Raw genomic sequence first — 17,772 nt, forward strand, 5'->3', positions numbered from 1 at the left:
TTCGCCGCCGCGCTTAAAACAACTTTGGAAGAAGAAAACCATTCACTTCCTACGGAGCTGATGAATATCATCAGATGTGTATCGGCTGTGTTACTGCTTGAGGTATTTACACATTTACTGAAGTTATTAACGGTACACCGATCTGACTAAGCCATTCCTAACGTTTCTTACATTGTTCTCAATTCGAACGTAAATTCTTTGTTCTAAACAGAGTTTTAGTCTTATTTATACCGCTCCGTGTGTTCTACAGTTTCTTAAGTTTCGTCGAATCCGACACCTAAGTTTGAGTTACTGTAATTAATCCTTTTTCGTTGATTTCTAGAAACTGTTTTTGATGTGGGTGCAGTTCAATTACGTCATGCATTATTGAAAATTCTACTAATTAGCCAATTCTTAAATTGACTACGCACTTCTGCCATAAAAGATACTTATCTCCGAAATGAAAATGTGTAATATGTAAATGGTTCACGTTAACCATACAGGATATCCCAAACCTTTTGGGTCGTCACTTTGAACAATTACTATGAGCTACGTTGCTGACGCGCTGTATGCTCTGTTTGTTCATAATACAACAAATATGCATTTACCACCATTAGTTCCCAAATGTAATCGGTTGTGGAACCAATATGACCAGTTTCAGTTTGATCCACAAGGTTTGAGACACCTTGTATTCGGTCTGTGTTAAGAACTACAAAGGAAAGTTGCTCTCGGTAGTTCGTGAGATGAAAAGAAATAAAATTAAGTCGAAGCTGGGTGAGAATAAGGTATTCGACTTTAAGAGCTGTTTATATTGTAATATTTACTGACTAAGACATCATTTGTCCGCAGCTCGTGGTCTCACGGTAGCGTTCTCGCTTCCCGAGCACGGGGTCCCGGGTTCGATTCCCGGCGGGGTCAGGGATTTTCTCTACCTCGTGATGACTGGGTGTTGTGTGTTGTCCTTAGGTTAGTTAGGTTTAAGTAGTTCTAAGTTCTAGGGGACTGATGACCATAGCAGTTAAGTCCCATAGTGCTCAGAGCCATTTGAACCAAGACATCATTTAGTAAGCTCATTTCGCCCTCCCGGTTAGTCTAACGGTTCAACGCACGGCTTTCCGGAGCGGGAAGGGGCGCCGGTCCCCGGCACGAATCCGCCCGGCGGACTTGTGTCGATGTCCGTGAGCCGGCCGGTCTGTGGATGGTTTTTAGGCGGTTTTCTTTCTGCCTCGGCGAAAGCGGGCTGGTTCCCCTTATTCCGCCTCAGTTAAACTATGTCGGCGATTGCTGCGCAAACAAGTTCTCCATGTACCACGCAAACATAGGGGTTATACTCGTCTGGGGGAGACGTTCTCTGGGGCGGTCCACCGGTGTGGCCGAATCGCACAATAACCCTGAAAGAGTGGTTCGGTGTGGGGCGGCGGAGAGGTGAAGTGGACTGCGGTAGTCGTCGTGGAGTTGTGGACCACTGCGGCTACGGCGGGGACGGAGCCTCTCCGTCGTTTCTAGGCCCCCGGTTAACATACATACATACATACATACAAGCTCAATTCAGTCTCCAAGAGATTATGTCGGTACTACATTATTGCAAAAATGTTGGACCTGTTGGTTTAATTTTAAGGACATAATCTCTATTGCAATGACTCTTCTATAGTCTGGTTGTAACAGGTTTTAAAGTATATTTTCAACAACGACAAAAACCATGCAATGCATGAAGTTCCACATACATCTTTTCCAAAATTTCGAAACGAAGTATTGTCAGTGGAAGATGGAGGGAAGCCTTAGAAACGCGCCGTTATTAATTAGTGTAAAAGTGCAGTGAGTGTTGAGGAATATTTTTGTTGCTTAAACAGCTTGATGTACCGTCACAGACACAGCCTTCACAAATACGGTTATGTGTAACGTTAGCTCCAGGAAAAGGAAAACCAATGAAGCCGCTTACATAGAACTGAAGCCAGATGCGCAGTTGCACAAATGTTTTCCACTTATTTTAGAGCCGAGAGTGGCGTGTTTATTGCCTGCGGGGCATGTTAGCGTCTCGGCCTTTGTGTCCGACGCTGACTTCTCCAATAAAAGTCGAAGGCAGCCTATCGGCAGGAGCGCAGCCGGGAGGAATTAGCAATGTTTCGCTCTCAACTCGCCAACCTGCCCTGCCCAATAAGGAGACGGCGAGCGAGCGCGCAAGAAACTCAACGCCGCTGGGAAACGGCGTTGCGGCGCAAAAGGAGGAGCGCCCGGCAGCGCGGCGCGATGAATGGGCGACGTCGCTGATGCTGCTGCTGCTGATGTTGATGATGACGATGACGATGCTTCTCGTGGGTGTTCGGCTGCCGCGGTCGCTCACTCAAGGAGGTTGTGACGGGCTCTCAACGGACATCACACCCAGGTTGAGTGAGTGGCCGCGAACAGCACTGTCTCCTTGCTGGTTAGGCGCTGCAGGGCGCCCTGTCGGCGAAGCTGCTGTCGTCACCTTGCTGAACTACGTACGACTCGTTGCCAGGGAGCCAGCGAACACTGTCGGCGGTACTCCAACTCGACTAAATATAATTTGCAAGCATCTGCACCGATTACGAGTGAAACAGCAACAGCTGTACATTAAATATGGTTCAAATGGCTCTGAGCACTATGGGACTCAACTTCTGAGGTCATCAGCCCCTATAACTTCGAACTACTTAAACCTCACTAACCTAAGGACAGCACACACATCCATGCCCTAGAGTTGTACATAATTCGGCTAATTACGCAATACATTATCGTCCGTAAGCCTGATTTAATCTTCTAGTTCTGCCCAGTCATCAAGAGGTCCTACATCGTGTTTCTGCAACAGATAAGGCACCACAGTTTATATTGTGTGTGACTTTCCTGCTGATGATATTATTGCACCTGTTCAAATGGCTCTAAGCACTATGGGACTTAACATCTGAGGTCATCAGTCCCCTAGACTTAGAACTACGTAAACCTAACTAACCTAAAGATATCACACACATCCTTGCCGGAGGTAGGATGCGAACCTGCGACCGTAACAGCAGCGCGGTTCCGGACTGAAGCGCCTAGAACCGCTCGGCCACAGCGGCCGGCTATTGTAGCTGTTTTGTTCATAAAATACGAGGGGCATTCAATAAGTAATACAACACATTTTTTTTCTGAAAGCAGATAGATTTTATTCAGGATTCCAGTGCATCAGCCCGCCGGAGTGGCCGACCGGTTCTAGGTGCTACAGGCTGGAACCGCGCGACCGCTACAGTCGCAGGTTCGAATCCTGCCTCGGGCATGGATGTGTGTGATATCCTTAGGTTAGTAAGGTTTAAGTAGTTCTAAATTCTAGGGGACTGATGACCTCAGAAGTTAAGTCCCATAGTGGTCAGAGCCATTTGAACCATTTTGAACCAGTGCTTCACATTATTCCTCACTCCTTTGGCTACAAAATCCTATTTTTCAACATGATCTCCGTGCAATGCGGCGGTCGTATGCCACCTTACTGGCAGAACCTGTTGGGCCAGACTCGTTGCTCCTTATGGCTTTCTGTTCGGGGGGCGAGGAACCCAGCGGGCAAACATCTTTCAGTACCCCAGCTGATGAACGAGTGTGTCGGCATTAGCTACGGAGACGCCCAGTTGTGCAGCGAGGTGTTTGTGATCCGTGGATCACATCGAATGAAAGTGTCCTCGCGGTCCAACAATGCACGAGTCACAGATGTTGCTGTCGGTTGGCACGCGGGAGATCGGACTTTTTTGTGCGACCTTGTTGCGATGATGGCAGCCGCCCCCACAACGACTCACCGTCCTTTTGTTCGCTGCCACTTCTCCGTAGACGTTCTGTAAACGCCTACGAGTATGTGCGATGCTCTAGGAAAATGACAGCGCTCTGCTTAGAACGCACCACCGTTACGGGCACCAGTTTGAAGACTACGTATAGCGCTGCCATCTGTCGGAACTTCATGCAACTATAGGGGCTGACGCAGGAATATTCCACAATACTCCTCAAAAAGTTCCGCATTCCTTCAACCGAAATTGGCCGAGGAAGAAATGTGTTGCATTTCTTATTGAGCATCCCTCGTACCCTGGAAGGATCAACATACGTGGATCGCTGATTTAGCTAGGAAGAACAAATAAGCGGTAAAAATACTAAAACTGGCGGTTGATGTAGGCATAAAAATATGGAGATGTCAGAATTAGATAGCGTGCAAGTAAAAAGGGTGGAGCGTGAGGCACCCCGCACAGAGGGGGTCGAACACAGTGTGTTCTCTGTTCCTGTCCAGAGCGACCACGTAGTCCAGTATTTGCCTACCCTTGTAACTGGCAACGCTGGAACAAGCGCCACATTGGGCCACTGTTTCTGCTTCCGACTCTCACGAGATAAACTTACACCATAAGTGGAAAAAGTTCCGAGACTTATTTTATTGCTGGCGTATAAGCGACGTCGGCGTAGTAAATAAGGTGCCACCTGGAACGAACAACTGCAAATAGCAGATGTGCGTTCCGTCAGTTAGTTGAGAGCAGGCAGTGTTAAATAGTGGGCGTTCTGCCGTAGTAAGCCAACGTTGTGTAATAAATGGCAATGTAACAACATCTCTACATCAAGTGTTCAGTACATCTCTCCAGAATGATTTGAACAAGAGAAAACTGTGTGCAAAAAAAGTCTGTCTCGCACACCCTAACTCCCGAACGAAAACAGCGACGCGTGGACGCCTGCTGCTACTTGTTTGAAATGAAAAACGCGGACAACACTTTTCTGGAAAAAATCACCATTGGTGAGGAGACTGTGTTATTAATGCGAACTTACCGTAAAACGATAAGGTGCAGAATGGGTCTGATGGTTTGTCAATACCGAAGAAGGTACGAATGTGACGCTTGAGTCGATCATCCTAAAGGACTTTTTTGGCAGTTTTACTTGGTTGTGTGAACATTCTGAGCGTTGTACACAAGTAGGGGGAGACTACGCAGAACAGCTGAAACACTAAAACCATCATCTTGGCCTTTCTCTATTTTTTTTTATCAATCCAGTCGTGAAATTTGTTGGACTACTCTGAAACTTTCGGTGTCGTTAACATAAGACTTCGATTGTCAGCTTTATGCCACCCATAATGAGCACTACTCTAGATAACCTTCACCATACCTAAACTAGCATTAAAATCAATGTTTAACGCTCTACGCGCATCCCGAAGTGCACGCTAGAGCCAAGGGCGACATAAAGACGCTGTTGGCTGCAGTGTTAAGTGGTACGTTTCCCCTTACATCTGCGCATGCCTCTCCTCTCCTCCCACGTACGCACATCCACGTCCACCTACAAACCCACCCACACCACAAACACACACACCTGCTTTGATACGTGCACACTATTACAGGACAGACTGGAGCAGAATCTCACGTCAACATAGTTTAAATACGACAAATTTAAAGAGAATGTACAAGGAGTGAGAATAAATGCGTCAATCCCTAACGAAATGAAGGGTATTCGTGTTAGGGCAGGATGGAATTCATATCAAATGGTTAAATGGCTCTGAGCACTATGGGACTTAACATCTATGGTCATCAGTCCCCTAGAACTTAGAACTACTTAAACCTAACTAACCTAAAGACATCACACAACACCCAGTCATCACGAGGCAGAGAAAATCTCTGACCCCGTCGGGAATCGAACCCGGGCGCGGGAAGCGAGAACGCTACCGCACGACCACGAGCTGCGGACAGGAATTCATATCATTGTCAAAACAGAAATGAGCTTTCTGTGAAGTCCCAAAATAATTTCTCGCGAATGCCTTCAACAACGTCACAGGCGATTTTCCTTCTGATGCTTATTCGTCTGAACTAAAACTGCGTTTGCGAAGACATCTAAGTATAGGAACGTTGCAGTCTAGCTATTATTGACGTCCAGTAGCAAACGAATTAAGCCGAACAATATTTCGGGCCGTAAGTCAGCAGTCAGCCGTACAGTGGACGCCCTCGTTTCGGATCGAGACGCGCGACCTCTGAAGCCGGGTAGGCGGTCAGCACCTGTTGCTGATTGCCGCCTCCGCACGCGACTTCGCGCCGCTGGTGCACCGGGCACGACAGCTGTTCGCTAATGGCGCAGTGGCACCGGCTGCTGCCGCCTAGGCTCAAACAAACCCGAGCCCATCGTCTGTTGCCATCCAAACTCATTTCCGGCTATGCTAAAAAAAAAAAGCCCACGCACATCCCAAATAATTACCACTGGATACCGACAGCAAGTGCCAGCAGTCGTAAACGACAGATTGCTCTTGGGAAAACGAAGTTGCCAGTAAGTACATCCGCTCTGGTAGAAACACACATACGCCGCCCCCCCCCCCCACACACACACACACAATTCAAGGTCCAAGGAGATTTCAAGTGGCAAAAGCAAGGATGCAAGAAAAGAACATTTGCTGTTACTTATATGCCTTCGGATTTAGCTACCATGATCACACAATGTTTTGTCCTACCGCTACCTGTCGGCAACATAGGTACATTTTAGATATATGTGGGCTACACTGCTTGTACAACATCGAGCCACCACCAAAGTAAATGATGTGATCAGCGTGAACGGATTAGTTGGGGAGGGGGACAGCACGTAGATGAGTAGGTGACATTCTACCGTCGGCTAAAGAAGGTTAGAAAGCTCACATCATGATATTGTATATGCTATTCCGGAGGGGGACAGCACGTAGATGGGTAGGTGACATTCTACCGTCGGCTAAAGAAGGTTAGAAAGCTCACATCATCATACTGTATATGCTATTCCGGAAAGCGCACAGTTAGCTGACAGGTGTGACTAGGAAAATCATCGTGTCCTCTTCGAATGACGTACCGCGTCATTCGCCAGAATGATTTGCGGAAACAACGAAAATCCATATTAAGGTCTCTGGGCGAGTTTCGAATCCTGGTTTTTCCCAGTACGAGTACCACCGCGCCAACTTTCTCTGCATATTCGCATAGTGTACGACCCAGAAACAGCGTGAAAGGCAACCGTTAGGGGTTGACAAGTAAGTAGCGTTGTCGTAATATTTTTTAAAACCAGCACCTTGCTGTTTTGGGACTTTGGTGGTCTAGTGCGTAAAGCACTCTACTGCGGCCCTGGGGGTCTCAGGTCAAACCCTAGTAGGGGCGGGGAATTTTCCTCGCTCCAGTTCCACCAGGACGGCCACATATCCATTCAGGCTGCTGTCGGAGTCACTGGTGGGATACTCTCCACAGGTAAACGGGGCGGGGGCGAGGGACTCGCCAAACCTCCCCCTCCTGGTGCCACGACGGATAGAAGGGCTGCTCTACACTTTTAGCCAGGCCGATAGTCTGGTCACGGGCTCTAGCCACAGACTACGTTTCTACCACTTCGCTACACTTGTACATTGTGTTAGGAGAATTACCAAGAGTTGCAGCCGTCTCTAAGACTAATATAGAATCTGCCGACTGTTTAGCGTAGAGGTCCAACTAGTCGCTGCCAGTTATCACGTACTAATGTGCTATAACACTGTAAATATCGTACTAAAATTATGCCAGTTCTCTTCGAAGGCAAGCCAGACATCGCACTAAAATTACAACATTTCTCTTCGAATGCGAGCAGCATATCGTACTAAAGTTACGCTGTTTCTTTTCGAATGCGTGTTGGTATGCAAGTAAAACGGATGAAGACATGTCTTGCAGCGCTTTCTCCGCGATAACTGGAAACCAGTGAGGAGAGCGGAAATGTGGTCAGCCGCACTATGATCAGCTCAGACAAGGGACGCAGCTGCGTCTTTTCGACTGTGCATACTTTCATGTGACCTCATCCTTTTCGGCACTACGAGTGCTGTGACGCTCACAGCACCAGCTCAGTATCTTGCTTCGAAAGTGCGTGTATTGTAATGTGCAACTGTACAGCATTCGGGGTTTTCGAGGAGCCGTTGTCGCAACTGTGCGTGACCTAGTGGTTTAATATGCAGATTGGCAATTTGGGGACCAAGGTTCGTTTCCCAGTGTTATCAAAATTTATTTTTTTCCACTTTATTATGTTCCTCTCAATGTTAAACTACCAGTTATGAAATTTAAATGTGTTTAAACAGTTCAATTTTTATATGTAAAATTAGTATATTCGTTAGTTACGATTCCCAAACTTGTAAGTCAAAGGCTGGAAACCACCACATTGTAGTCCATTGATAAAATTTTACATGTTCCGCCACTTGGCCCATCGATGATCGTCCACTCCAGTGGCAGCAAATGTATATAGCGACGTCGTTTAAGGGAAGCGCGGCTTAAGCAGATGTAAACCAGTTACAGCTTTCCTGTGATGTCTTCGAAGCACTGCAAAATCGTCTACTGAAAAATCTTGCGAAATTGAAGGTGCCCTTCCAACAAATGCTCCTGTTTTTATTTTGTAATGAAGATCGTCAGACTACAGACGCCCTTTTTTCTTTCGTCGAGATAGTAACGTGTATATATGAAATTTGATATTCTGTCTGTGGTTTTATAATCACTTTAATCTCGAGATGTGTGCTTCCCAATCAGTTTTGAGTTCTACTTTTTATATTCTATTTTGTCTGTAGTTGATATGTCAAGATTCCTTAGCCAAGTACTGAACTTATACGGAAACTGTAAAATGAATTAAAATCATTATTCAGACTATTTATGGTTCAAAATGGCTCTGAGCACTATGGGACTCAACTTCTGAGGTCATTAGTCCCCTAGAACTTAGAACTAGCTAAACCTAACTAACCTAAGGACATCACACACATCCATGCCCGAGGCAGGATTCGAACCTGCGACCGTAGCAGTCGCGCGGATCCGAACTGAGCGCCTAGAACCACTAGACCACCGCGGCCGGCTCAGACTATTTACATAGTGACTTCTACGTATACACAACTTCATATTTGTACCAAGTTTTTGGCTATGCGGTTTAATAAACCCAGTTCAAAATACAGAAAAAAGGACGCCCGGTTCCGTCACAACTGCTGAGCCTCAGCACGAGGCGAATACATCTTTTACAAATGACATAAGCGATCCATCCTAGAATACTGTTCAACTTTGTGGAACACTAACCAAATAGGACTAACAGGGAATACTGAACGTATACAGAAACGAGCAGCGCGATTGATCACAGGTTTGTTAGACCGTCGGAGAGTGTCACAGAGACGTTCAAGACAGACCCAAAATGTCCCAAGAAAGCCTGCTTTCAAAGCGTCAACAGGTACCAGCTTTAAGTGATGTAACTAGGAATATACCGCTGCCACAGAAGGGACTGCCAAGGCAAGATTTAACAAATTACAATCGTAACAAAGGCCGCTGTGAATATAAGGAAGTTCGCGCAGTATAGTCAAAAATGGCTCTGAGCACTATGGGACTCAACTGCTGTGGTCATCAGTCCCCTAGAACTTAGAACGACTTAAACCTAACTAACCTAAGGACAACACACACATCCATGCCCGAGGCAGGATTCGAACCTGCGACCGTAGCAGTCGCGCGGTTCCGGACGCGCAGTATAGTCGACCACTCGTATTTCGCGCCTGACGGTGTTGTCTTACTGTTAAAACAGTCCTGCAAGGAAGAAAGCACGTACCCAGAAATTTTTGGTTCCTATGAAGTTCGAAAATGCAGTCAGGATACTCTGAATTGCTCTGGAAGCATTACAGCATCTGATCGAAAACTCTCCTTTGACGTCTCTTCTGTAGTGAAATACAGACTGGTCGCAGATGGCCACATACCTTAGTTCCGTACGTCTTACATCTGCGACAGGCGGAAACAGTCTGTCAGATCGGGAGATTGCCTACGGCGGCGTCTTCGTAGTGGGCGAAAGCCAATTTGTGAGCAAAAAGCCTTCCGGCGGTTGCTAGGGAACACGACCCCCGTAGGGCGCGCCTCAGGGCAAGGGCCGCGCAGTTCGGCGCCCTCTGCCGGCCCTTGCTAAAGGGCGCGTCCACTGCTGCTGCTATTTCAGCTTCTGAAAAACTTGTACTCCTAATGGCATCGTTATATCTACCAATGACTATCCAAGGAAATCATGAGACTTTTTTGCCTTATTCTTTGGAGTACAAAGATGCTCAATATGAATACTTGACTCTGTAACAGAAGATACTAATACTCGCTAGTGAAGTTGGCAGTCAACCTAGAGGTAGTCAGTAAGAGTCGGGGGGGGGGGGGGGGGGAGGGGGGGATTTTTCTTAAATAATTACCTAACAAAGAAGATATGGGTGGGGGCGGGAGAGAAAAGGTAATAACAGGCAATTTCTATTAGCAAACAGAATACTAGTGCTCTGGATTAAATTACACTCTTATCGATAAGGTCTCACTGACTGGTAGCACCAGACACTGCTTTTGGGCACCCGCTGGTCGAATAGGCACGCCAAGTTCAGCTGCCTCTTTTCTGCCGGTCTAGACCAATAGATTGTGTTCAGCCATCGTGTTTCTCTGTCGCTGTTTTTCCCTTCATTTAATTAAAAGTCTTAATATGTCGTATGGACATCAATGAAAGTAGTTCGCAAAGTTCTCCTTTGTCTGATGATCATATTTATCTAATGGAGAGGTCACTTATAGAGAGTATTCATTTGTCGAGTCTGCGTCTTGTAAACAAATTTGCCTTTGAATCTCTCTGAATCCTTGCTCAAGTCATTTATGAAGAGTAAGTCATTTATGAAGAGTAAGTCATTTATGAAGAGTAAGTCATTTATGAAGAGTAAGTCATTTATGAAGAGTAAGTCATTTATGAAGAGTAAGTCATTTATGAAGAATAAGTCATTTATGAAGAGTAAGTCATTTATGAAGAGTAAGTCATTCCATGTCTGTCGTGAGTTGTTGGCAAGCGCGTTGCTCTCAACCCCTGAGAGACCAATTGAAAAGTACTTAACCGAGAAACAGCGGCTCCATGCCACGAAAACTGACAACGGCCGGGAGAGCGGTGTCCTGACCCGACGTCCCTCCATATCCGAATCCGATGACGCCTTTGGGTGAGGATGACACGGCGGTCGGTCGCCGATCTCTGTTCGGAAGGAGAGTTTAAGTGCATAGCCATGGACGTTCTTATTCCTTTTGGACTCGTTTGGAGGGGAGGGAAATAACATTGGGTGTAAAACCTTGCGTTTAGAACAGAGCTTTTCCTCTTCCTGCGTATACGAATTGCGGCATTTGTTACCGTCCCAAGTGTAACACAACGAAGCGATGTCCGCATCACCAGCAGTGGATTTTTCTTGCTTGGTCTAAATCTGTTTCACAAATATTTCTATACTTTGACTACACTCAATGTATTATTATTATTATACTTCGTATACAGCGTAAATAATCAAACGCATTATACTCCGTTGAAAATTGCTTTGTGGCTGACGTTTCAGCTAATCGAGTGGTAGTAGGAAGGAACACTGCAGCGTTCTTAATAACACAGGCAGTGCAATATCGTATTGATCCGCCGATATCAGGCAACGAGTTTCGATTAAGAGTCCTCCACTGTACGAGAAATATTTGTGTGTAGGAGTACAGCATACCCGAGGCGATTAAGGTGACCGCTCGCGCAAAGCGGGAAAACTGGGTTCGAGTCCCGTTCCGGCGCAAATTTTCGTTGTCATTCACCTATACAGCTGACGGTTGTTCTTATTCGCAACTGCGAATACATTTCATGCATTTCATAATGGCTACAGTCGCCGCATCGTTCTTATTAACGACACAGGCACAGCAATGTCGTATTTGGGTGTTCCTTCCCTTTGACATTTTTGAAACGTTATTAATAAATTTCGTTCATAAAATTGTCTTTATTAAGTCTATATTTTGTGTCACTAGTGTAATATGATTCATGCGTGAAGGAAATTCACTCTGAAGGCCGACATTAAAATTAAGTTTTCTTATCAGTAGAACATCGTCTACATCAGTACTGAGGAGAGTCTAAATACAGCGAATTTTACTACAAATTTATGATATGTTACTTATTTTGTAAATTAATTTAATACGTTTCCCTCTGCAATCGCAGTAATGTTATTAGTCTCTGTGTATCATTTTATGCAGGTAACTATCGAAATTACTCTTGTTAATATGTACAAATTGTGTATTGTCATAAAACCAAGGACAAAAATAAAGGATAGAAGAGTGATGTGACTCGTCTTTGACTTCTTGGTACACTATTGTGTACTTTGTAAATCCCCTGGATTATTTTGGGAATCAGCCTTATGCAAGCACAATTAGTTTATTTTTATATTTCCCCAGATATGTTTCGACACCAATGTGTCATCTTCAGTGGGTTAAACTTTTATTTTCTTAAAATTACATCGCTAATTGAACTGTATTATTAAACATCGATTTTAGTGGTCGTTTTCATCTCTTTTTTTTGACAGCATGTGATCTACATAATTTTCCGTCCAGTTTCGTGTCCCTGGTTGGTGTCTCAATCAGCTACTGTTTAGTGCATTGCTTTCACTCGGTTCTTCACAAATTTCCGCTCACTACTTGACCTCACATGCACTTACTCAAAATGTGGCGAAATGTGATCTGAGCAGACACTTCTGGCAATACACTCAGTGAGATGTTGATTTCCAAAATAAGTCAGTTTTTAAATGGCAAACAGGGAAGAACGAGAAGAGGAGCTTCAAACCTTGGTAAAATGAGTATTGTAAATCCCGGTTTACATTCAAGAATTGCCTTGGGATTTGTACAAGTTTCTTATACACATATTTCGACCTACTTGATACATGTTCCCTTCTTAACAAGTACTGTGGCTATAAAGTACCAGTTAAACCAATTACAGGGGAAATGGTGACTTAGTCGAGGCTACCACTTAATGAAATTTATAGTCCTCGACGAAATATGAATCGTTTAACATATGCCTGAGATAAGAGCAAATTCTGTTTCCAGCAGTCACCCGAATTTTTCGGAGGCAGTGTGCAAAGGCACTACATCTGTGGGTGGTACACCTCGCGTCAGTCTCCAAGCACTGACTTCTCGCAGAAACACAGACAGCGCGTTATCGGTCGGCGGAGTTGGTGAAAGCTACCCTTTGACGCACAACGCGATGGTTATCCCTCTCATTCAACCGCTGGGGCGCCGTGCTACGGTCTGTAGCCGGGGGCAGCCGGAAACGAACGTGGTGCTTGGTGCGGAGACGCCGCAGGCGGTGCTATGCGTGTGCGTGCCTGCGTGAGTGCGTGAGCACCGGGAATGCGGAGGATCCGATGTCAGCAAGCCCCTCCCCTCCCCTCCCCTTCCGCCCCCCCCCCCCCCCAGCCTCTTCCCAAAACACACACGTGCGCCCAGACCGGGTTCACCAGCGGGCCTGCTGACCGTTGACAAGGTTTGAATGTCAGTATCTTCGAAAACGCATTGCTACACTTCGTATAAATACCAAAGGTCAGAGTCAGGTTATCGTGATTACTATGGACTCAACCCAACTTTCAGGTGAGTCAATGTTTCCACTATCTGACTTTTAAAAAAAACTGGTCATTTGCTTAACTTCTGTTTTCCAACGTAAGTTGTCTTCTCATAAATATGCTGCTCTGGGAAAAACTGTTGTTCTGAGAGACGAGACTGGAACGCACTAACCGTTTCATTGTTATAGAACGCATGTCTTATACCTCGCAGAGACTCCGTGACGCTACCATATTTAGTAAGGTCAGAAGACAGTACGTGAGTCACGAGTCAGCTTGAGGACATGAAATTTGTCGGCAGTGTCAAACGTGTTGTGGGGTGATCTTTGTAATACAGTAACAGAACCCAATTACGAAGAATTTTATCACCTGTTAGGTACCAGTTTCATATCTGTACTGATCGTTACTGTAACAGTTATGTTAAGTGTTGATTTCATGTTAGTGTTTTTATTAACACTATTTCAAACGCCGTACACATTAATTGCTTGCTGACAGCTGACCTTTTGGTTCTCTGTAGTTCAGCGGCGTATTTCCATCTATAGTCTCATTCTCTGTCTACTAGTAATGGGGCACATTTCCTGGAGCAGTCTTTTCAAGCCTGAGACCCGGTCGGAGACCAAATCACTGAAAGTGTTTGAGGGCGCAACAGAAAGAAAACAACGTTCATTATTTCCAGTCAATGCATTACGAACACGCTCAGACAGTTCAATATGCAGTACGTTCCCTCACGAGACAATTTGATCAGTGCAGTGGATTAACAACTGATCGCCCAGCCAGAGCAGGCCACATGGACATGCGAACAAACTTTCTTGAAAATTAATAACTGGTTCTCTGCAAGTGGACCGTCACTGAATCCAGACAAAACACAATACATGCAATTCAGTAATACGAAAGGCTTGACCACATCATTAGGTATAACGCACACGAGTAAATCAGTAACTGGAACAGACTATTTTGAATTCTTAGGTGTTTATATTGATAAGCGTCTGAACTGGAAGTCGCATGTTACAGCTTACAGTAAACTTTTAAACTCTGCATTTTTTCCGTTACCGGTAATATCAGATGTTGAAGCTGAAAATGTCACAAGCTGACTTTCCTTTTTTTGTTTCGCTACTGTTTTTTGGCATCATATTGTGCGGTAGCTCATCAATGAGGGAGAAATTGTCTGCTGCAGAGAAGCGTTTCGCAATGATAATGAGCGCTGACCACTCTAGAATCTCTGGCACACATATCTTTAAACATTTAGGAGTACTGGCAACACCCTCACAACACATTTACTCCCTATGAAGTTTGCTGTCAACAAACACAGCTTAGATACAACAGTAACATTCATAAATGTTAGGAGGAGGAGTGAAATATACTATCCATGAATCAGCTTTGGAGTGGCACAGAAAGTAGTGAGGTACTGAGTCATGAAAAGCTTTGACCGCCTACCGCGTAATCTAAAGAATTTAGTAGATAATAAAGTTAAGTTCAGAGACAAACTGAAAATGCACATACTTGACTACTCTTTTACTCTATGGAACAATTTCTGAGTGTGTGGTAGTGTGGTATATGTATATGTATAAGGAAGGGAGAGATAGAGACATTGAACATGCGTAAGTAAAAAGTGCTGTAAGCACGTTTAAAAAGCATAGGAAATTACGTAAACGGGCGTTGTGTGTCAATGTTTTCCGCTGAGAGGGTGGACTGTAATTGTAAAAGTGACTCATATCTAGAGGTCGCAACTATGATATATGGAACATGTAAATTACTTTTTTTTTTTTTTTTGCAAATGCTGGGCGGTAGCTTACATTCGTCCTAGAGGCGTGAGGTATAGGCAGTTAAAATACGAACACAGAGTAAAATATTAAAGATCTAAAGGCGAAATTTTCACAAGGATCTTTTTCGCTTATTTACGAAGTGACAACTGGAGTGCCATTCAGCCCCGAAATAATAAGCAATGTATTCAGGGTGATGCGACTCATGAAATGGATAACTAAATGAAAGAAAAGAAGGGAAGTTGAATAACAAAATCTGTGTTGATTACAAGTTTCGGTTTCTGTAGCCGAATTGTCATTTTCTGTGTACAGGAGACTTCGAAAACTTCCATAGTTGTCTTGGTCAGGTAGCTAAAGAAATTTTCTTCTCTAGAAAGTATCGTAGGGTATGCGATGCATTTCTGGGACACTGTATTAAAGGAGACAATCCAGTCTAGAGTGATGGGTAATTTAATCAACAGGAAAAAAGGCTTTACTTGGGAAGAATTTCGCCTTATGCAATACACAGTTTCATAGTTTTGTTATTATCTGTGTATGGTTTAGCACTTTATGTGCTATCTCCACTGGGACAGTTGGTTATTAAGTTCCTCATATGAGGCTATTATCTGTGTTTGCTGGTAGCTTCATACCTACCATACATTGTACGTGACGGCTGTTTTTACGTACGATCTTTCTTCCCTTGTTTGTAACGTATTAAAGAACTTATTTCTTCTGTTCTCAGTGCTAGCTGTTACACACGCACTAGACATAATTTATCACCAAATCGCAAGGTTTCTACTTGCTACAGCTATAGCTACACAGTGTATAGCTACACATAATTTACCAGCAAAGCGCAAGGTTTCTACTCCATTTCATGTGTTGTTACAGCTATAGCTATACATTGTAACCGTCATTTCATATGATGTCATAAGTATAGCTGTACTATATAGCTATGTCTATAACAACATGCGAAATGAAGGCAGAATTCTCGCGCTTTGCTGATTTATCTTACTCGTGTCCAGAACATAACATACATATAAAGCCGATAGACATCAATTTACAAACAATATAAGTACATGATTAAATTCCATATGACATCCAAAATTCCGCCGTTTAAACTGCTGTATCATTGACGATAACCAGATCGTCCATGGGGCATGGGGCTGGGAGGCTCCTACAGTTGAGCAGGTGTTGATGATATTGCTGTTCGCCACATTCTCATAGTTCATATCCTGGGGAGAAACCCCATTTCTTCAAATTGATCTTGCATCGGGATACACCAGTTCTCAGCCTGTTGAGGACCTTCCATGTTTTGTATGGTAGGTGACGTCTTTTAGCAGGCTCTTCTTTTGGGTTGTTGCAGTACCTCTCTGATGGTGAGTTACCCCAAGGTGTATTCGACGACTGGCAGGTGACGTTAAAAGTGGTTCTGTTGAACGGAGGAAGCTCTTTCTTGATCTTAGGAGGAGGAGATCAGTGTTTAACGTCCCGTCGACAACGAGGTCATTAGAGACGGAGCGCAAGGGAAGGATGGGGAAGGAAATCGGCCGTGCCCTTTCAAAGGAACCATCCCGGCATTTGCCTGAAGCGATTTAGGGAAATCACGGAAAACCTAAATCAGGATGGCCGGAGACGGGATTGAACCGTCGTCCTCCCGAATGCGAGTCCAGTGTGCTAACCACTGCACCACCTCGCTCGGTTTTCTTGATCTTAATCTTGGATGTTGGTATTGGGTCTGTCTCCTGTTTCCGCTTCTCTTTTTCTGCTGCTGTTCTTCTTCTGATATGTGGAGGTGCTATGCCCCTGAGATGATATATTTTATTAATAGGAGTTGCCCGCAGGCAGCCAGTTATGATGCGTCCTGTTTCATTAAGGGCAAAGTCCACTTGTTTGGCACGGTTGGAGTTCTGCCACACGGGTGCTGCATATTCAGCAGCGGAGAAGCATAAGGACAATACAGATGTGCGAAGAACATCTGGTTGTGCGCCCCAATTGTTACCTGTCAGTTTCCGAATAATGATGCTCCTGGCAGTGACTTTCATTTTTGTGTCCTTGGAGTGGACTTTGAAGGCGAGAGAACGGTCTAGCTTTACTCCCAGGTATTTTGGGGTATCGCAGTTGGTCAGTTTTTGACCTCTCCAGGTTATGTTTAGGTTCCTTGTAGTCTCTCTGTTCCGTAAATGGAAAGCACACAGTTGTGTTTTAGAGGGATTTGGTTTCAGGTAATTGTGATCATAATAGGCAGACAGTGTTTGAAGACCTGTAGTTAGTTTTTCTTCCACCTTTGCTGATAAGTTATATCTACTGCGTTTGTAACAACAAGAATTGGTAACAGTAAAAGAAATAAGTACTTTAACACGTGACACGCAAGAGCAATAAGACAGCAACGTAAAAGAACTATCAGAAGCTGTACGTTGTATGGTACGTATAAAGCTACCAGCCTACACAACTACAGGGCCATGTGAGAAATTAAAGCCGGCTGGAGTGACCGAGCGGTTCTAGGCGCTTCAGTTTGGAGTCGCTCGACCGCTACGGTCGCAGTTTCGAATCCTGCCTCGGGCATGGATGTGTGTGATGTCCTTAGGTTAATTAGGTTTAAGTAGTTCTAAGTTCTAGGGGGACTGATGACCTCCGATGTTAAGTCCCATAGTGCTCAGAGCCATTGGAGCCATTTTTTGAGAAATTAAACAAACAAAAATCCCACTTGTATTGATAGCAACTAAACTATAAAACGATATCTTGCACAGAGCT

General features: G+C 44.7%; 1 protein-coding gene and 1 non-coding gene across 4 annotated transcripts in view; both read right to left on the bottom strand.

Moving 5' to 3' along the window:
* The window catches only part of LOC126249838 (matrix metalloproteinase-2-like), a 935,541-nt gene that overhangs the window by 74,965 nt on the left and 842,804 nt on the right, over positions 1-17,772 (bottom strand). The window lies entirely within an intron of this gene.
* Trnaa-cgc (transfer RNA alanine (anticodon CGC)) lies at positions 16,645-16,717 on the bottom strand. The gene has a single exon. It is a non-coding gene; the product is annotated as a tRNA-Ala (tRNA).

Source organism: Schistocerca nitens, chromosome 1, assembly GCF_023898315.1.
Source record: "Schistocerca nitens isolate TAMUIC-IGC-003100 chromosome 1, iqSchNite1.1, whole genome shotgun sequence".
Taxonomy (NCBI): Eukaryota; Metazoa; Arthropoda; class Insecta; order Orthoptera; family Acrididae; genus Schistocerca; species Schistocerca nitens.